Here is a 6,000-nt window from a genome sequence, read left to right as displayed (position 1 = left end):
CCCTCAGGCAGGAGTGCTGTGGCACAATCTCAGCTCACTGCAGCCTCCACCTCCCAGCCTCAAGCGATCCTCTCACTTCAGCCTCCTGAGTAGCTGGGACCACAGCATGTTCCACCGTGTCTAATTTGTGTGTGTGTGTGTGTGTGTGTGTGTGTGTGTGTGTGTGTGTGTGTGTTTTAGTAGAGATGGGGTTTTGCCATGTTGCCCAGGCTGGTCTCAAACTCCTGAGCTCAAGCAATCTCAAGCAATTCAGCCTCCTTAGCCTCCCAAAGTGCTGGGATTACAGGCGTGAGCCACCACACCTGGCCCCAAGCAGTTTTCTTTCTTTTTTTTTTTTGAGACGGAGTCTCACTCTGTCACTCAGGCTGGAGTGCAGTGGCACGATCTTGGCTCACTGCAACCTCCGCCTCCCAGGTTCAAGCGATTCTCTTGCCTTGGCCTCCTGAGTAGCTGGGATTACCCACCGCGCCCAGCTAATTTTTTTGTATTTTTAGTAGAGACAGGGTTTCAACATCTTGGCCAGAATGGTCTCAAACTCCTAACCTCATGATCCACCCGCCTCAGCTTCCCAAAGTTCTGGGATTACAGGCGTGAGCCACCACACCTGGCCCCAAGCAGTTTTCTTAGAGCAAGCCCTTCTGCACGCATGCGTGATCTCTGTGCTGCAGGCTGTGTTGAGCACGGCTGGGCCGAAAGCTTGAACTCCAGTTGCCTGGGCTTGGAGCCACCATTTATCAGCTGTGTGATCTGAGATAAGTTCTCGAACCTGAACCCTCCATTAACCCCAGTTTCCTTACTGGTAAATGGAGATTGTAAGGATATTAGGCTCATCGGGTGGCTACAGAGACTCCATGAGATACAGAGACGGAGCCTGCTATGTAGTAAGTGGTTCACAAAAGTCCATTGCTGTGTCAGCTTTTTTTTTTTTTTTTTTTCCAGAGACAGTCTTTCTGTCACCCAGGCTGGACTGCAGTGGTACAATCTCAGCTCACTCCAACCTCTGCCTCCTGGGTTCAAGCGATTCTCCCGCCTCAGCTTCCCAAGTCGCTGGGATTACAGTTGCATGCCACCACACCTGGCTGATTTTTGTATTTTTAGTAGGATGGGGTTTCTCCATGTTGGTCAGGCTGGTTGAACTTCCAACCTCAGGTGATCTGCCTGCCTCGGCCTCCCGACGTGCTGCGATTATAGGCGTGAGCCATCACACCTGGCATTTGTTTTTCCTCTTATTTTTTTCGAGTTAGGGTCTTGCTTTGTCACCCAGGCTGGAGTGCAGTGGTACAATGATAGCTCACTGAATCCAGGAGGTTGGAGGCGACAGTCAGCTGAGATCGCACCATTGCACTCCAGCCTGGGCAACAAGAGCGAAACTCTGTCAAAAAAAAAAAAAATTGGCTAGGCCTGGTGACATGTATCTATAGATCTTCCTATTTGGGAGACTGAGGCAGGAGGATCGATTGACACCAGGTTGAGGCTGCAGTGAGCCGTGATCATGCCACTGCACTCCAGCCTGGGTAACAGAGTGAGACTGTCTTTAAAATAAATAAATAAACAAAAAAGGCTGAGCGCGGTGGCTCATGCCTGTAATCCCAGCACTTTGGGAAGCTGAGGTGGGCAGATCACGAGGTCAGGAGATTGAGATCATCCTGGCCAACGTGGTAAAACCCTGTCTCTACTAAAAATACAGAAATTAGCTGGGCGTGGTGGCGCACGCCTGTAATCCCAGCTACTTGGGAGGCTGAGCAGGAGAATCGCTTGAACCCAAGAGGTGGAGGTTGCCATGAGCCAAGATTGTGCCACTGCACTCCAGCCTGAGCGACAGAGCAAGACTCCACCTCGAAAAAGAAAAGGTAGTGGGGGGGGCAGTGACAGTGAGATGAATGATTACATACCTGTCCCCAGTGAGTCTACATTTTACGTACGGTGTGCATTTGAAGGTAAAGGGAATAGAGGAGGCAGGTGTCTGGGTGTCTTGGGGAGGGGTGCAGAAAGGCAGAATCTCATCTTGTTCTGTATTTGTGAGGGTGAGGTAGTGGGACATTATCGGTGATAATGAGAAAATGAAAAGGCTGGTTTCTGTTCGGCCCCCAGGGAAGAAAGGCTAATGGTAGGTAGTGAGGGATCGGGGATAATGAGCTGTGTCTGGCCTCTCTTCCCCTCACGCCCGTGAATTCAGCTTCCAAGCTTTATCAGGCGTTTCCTGGGCCAACAGGGGTTCTGTTTAGTCTGCTGGGTACTTAGAATTTTAGTTTTAGATCAGATGCAGGGCTCATGCTTGTAATCCCAGCACTTTGGGAGTCCGAGGTGGAAGGATGGCTTGAGCCCAGGATTTCAAGACCCTGTCTCTATTTTAAAATAATAATAATAATAAAGAGTTCCTGGGGCTGCTCTGGAAAGTGAGAGTCAGAGCAGAGAGGGGAAGTGGGGGAAAGGAAGGAAAGGAAAGGAGGGGAAGTGACAGAATGCCGCTTTTGTTTGTTGTTATTAGCCTTAGAGAACCATAGACATGTTTTAAAAACTTTTTGCTCACTCTTGTAATCCCAGCACTCTGGGAGGCCGAGGTGGGTGGATCACCTGAGATCAGGAGTTTAAAACCAGTCTGGACAACATGGCAAAACCCCATCTTTACTAAAAATACAAAAATCAGCCAGTGTGGTGGCACATGCCTGTAATCCCAGCTACTCGAGAGTCTGAGGCAGAATTGCTTGAACCCAGGAGGTGGAGGTTGCAGTGAGGTGAGATCGCACCACTGCCCTCCAGCCTGGGTGACAGAACAAGACTCTGTCTCAAAAAAAAAAAAAGCTGGGCATGGTGGCTCACACCTGTCATCCTAGCACTTTGGGAGGCTGAGGCGGGCAGATCACCTGAGACCAGCCTGACCAACATGGAGAAACCCCATCTCTACTAAAAATACAAAATTAGCCAGGCATGATATTACATGCCTGTAATCCCAGCTACTCAGGAGGCTGAGGCAGGAGAATCGCTTGAACCTGGGAGGCAGAGGTTGCAGTGAGCTGAGATTGCGCCACTGCACTCCAGCCTGGGCAACAAGAGCAAAACTCCATCTCAAAAAAAAAAAAAAAAATTGTTTTTTAAAGGTAGAGTCTGGCTCTGTTACCCAGGCTGGAGTGCAATGGCAAAATCATAGCTCACTGCAGCCTCACATTTCTGTGCTTAAGTGATCCTCCCTACTCAGTCTCCCCAGTAGCTGAGACTACAGGCATGCACCACCATGTCCAGCTTTTATTTTTTGTAGAGATGGGATCTTGCTATGTTGCCCGGGCTGGTCTCAAACTGCTGGCCTCAAGCAAGCTTCCCGCATTGGCCTCCCAAAGTGCTGGGATTACAAATGGAAGCCACAGTGCCTGGCCAGAGGCTGCTTTTATTGGTTATTGTTAGCCTTAAAGAACTATTTGTTTTAAGAAATTATTTTGAGAGAGCATCTAGCTCCATTGCCCAGGTTGGAATGTAGTTGGATTATAGCTCACTGCAGCCTTGACTTCCCAGGCTCAAGTGATCCTCCCACCTCAGCCTTTAGAGTAGCTGGGGCTACAGGCATGTGCCACCACAGTCTACTAATTTTTAAAAACATTTTAGCTGGGTGAGGTGGTTTACGCCTGTAATCCCAGCACCTTGGGAGGCCAAGGCGGGTGGATCACTTGAGGTCAGGAGTTCCAGACCAGCCTGGCCAACATGGTGAAACCCTGTTTCTACTAAATACAAAAATTAGCCAGGTGTGGTGACACATGCCTGTAATCCCAGCTACTTGGGAGGCTGAGGCAAGAGAATTGCTTGAACCTGGGAGGCGGAGGTTGCAGTGAGCCGAGATTGCGCCACTGCACTCCAGCCTGGATGACAGAGTGAGACTCTGTCTCCAAAAAGAACTTGGGCTCCAGAAACCTGATGGGACAATGATGTGGCCATCCTCATAACAGATGCTAAACCAGATCCAAACCGAGTGTGGAATGGGACATATTTCACCTGTCATAAAGAGGCAGATGATAGGACACTTATTCCTACGGGTTTCTAAGAGATTAGGATTTCATGTCTGGAAACCAGCAACTCTCAAAAGGACAAGATGGGTGGCACAGTGACTCATGCCTGTAATCCCAGCAATTTGAGAGACCAAGGAAGTAGGATTGCTTGAGCTCAGGAGTTCAAGACCAGCCTGAGCAACATAATGAGACCCCTGTCTTGGCCAAAAAATTAAAACAGGCCTGATGTGGTGGCTCATGCCTGTAATCCAGCACTTTGGGAGGCTGAGACGGGTGGATCACCTGAGGTCGGGAGTCCGAGACTAGCCTGACCAACATAGAGAAACCCTGTCTCCTAAAAATACAAAATTAGCCAGGCATGGTGGTGGGGGCCTGTAATCCCAGCTACTCAGGAGGCTGAGGCCGGAGAATCGCTTGAACCTGGGAGGTGGAGGTTGCAGTGAGCTAAGATCCCACCATTGCACACTAATCTGTACCCTCCCCCCCAAAAATTAAAATATAAATGAGCTGAACATGGTGGTACTCACCAGTGTTCCCAGCTAAGTGGGGATTGTTTGAGCAACCCTCGGAGCTGAGGCTGTAGTAAGCAGTGATGGCGCCACTGCACTGCAGCCTGGGTGAGAGAGTGAGACCCTGTCCCCGCCCACCCCCCATCAAAATAAAAGTACAAGAATTGTTTCCTAAATTGCTGGAAGAGAAGGTCAGAGTTAAATGCATCTCACAGTGTCTTGTAGTTTATATCCCGGGAGAGGTTTCCCTCAACTCTTGGCAAAGGGTTTTGCTAAGGCAAGGAAGTGCGAGATCCTTCGTTTTAACTCCGAGTTTCTCAGAGGAAGGTAACTCTGCTGAGTCCTTTCTCCACAGGGTGCCTCCAAACCACAAATTCCTGATTCCTCTTCTGGTTTATTCTACTAAGAACTAGGCTGATCCCTTAATCCCTGCTTAAAGGGGCCATGTTTATTGAAGGCATCGACTCTGGGCAAAGGGTCATAAATCTGGGTCCACAGAGTGAGGAGGGCACAAGACAGAGAACGGGCTCAAAGAGGTAATGTTATTAAGTGTCTCGTCCGCATCTCTGGTGTTCTTCCTTGGAGGTACACCCCTGAGAATCCTCTGTGCTAAAAATTTCTGCCTCTCCAGACCCAGCTCTCCACGCTCTCCAGCTGGCTCTGTGCCTGGAAGGGATACAGACAGCACACACCACATCATCCTTGCCCTTGGCTTCCAACTGGGTTTAGCCAATGGGGACACTAGCAGAAAATCAAAGTAGATGTGGTGGTGGTGGGGGGAGAGAGACAGAGAGAGAGAGAGGGAAGGAGGGAGGGAGGGAGGGAGGGAGGGAAGGAGGGAGAGAGAGAGAGGGAGGGAGAGAGAGAGAGAGCGAGCCCAGCGCGGTGGCACATGCCTATAATCCCAGCATTTTGGGAGGCTGAGGTAGGTGGATCATGATTTCTTGACCAGCCTGGCCAATGTGGTGAAACCCCATCTGTATTAAGATACAAAAATTAGCCAGGAGTGGTGGTGGGTACTGTAATCCCAGCTACTCTGGAGGCTGAGGCAGGAGAATCGGTTGAACCTGGCAGGCGGAGGCTGCAGTGAGCTGAGATGGTGCCACTGCACTCCAGCCTAGGCCAGAGAGCAAGACTCCATCATAAATAAATAAATACAAATAAATAAATAAATATACAAAAATCAGATGAGCACGGTGGTGGGTGCCTGTAATCCCAGCTACTGAGGAGACTGAGGCAAGAGAATCTCTTGAACCCGGGAGGTGGAGGTTGCACTGAGCTGAGATTGAGCCACTGTACTCCAGCCTGGGCAATAGAGTAAGACCCTGTCTCAAAAAAAAAAAAAAAAAAAAAAAGCCAAGTGTGATGGTGCATGGCTGTAATCACAGCTCCTTGGGAGGCTGAGATAGGAGGATCCCTTGAGCCCAGGAGGCAGAAGTTGCGGTGAGCCAAGATTGTGCCATTGCACTCCAGCCTGGGCGACAAGAGCAAAACAC

Source organism: Callithrix jacchus, chromosome 2 (genome assembly GCF_049354715.1).
Source record: "Callithrix jacchus isolate 240 chromosome 2, calJac240_pri, whole genome shotgun sequence".
Classification (NCBI taxonomy): Eukaryota; Metazoa; Chordata; class Mammalia; order Primates; family Cebidae; genus Callithrix; species Callithrix jacchus.
The sequence above is the reverse complement of the archived record's forward strand: the minus strand, read 5'-3'. Positions refer to the sequence as shown.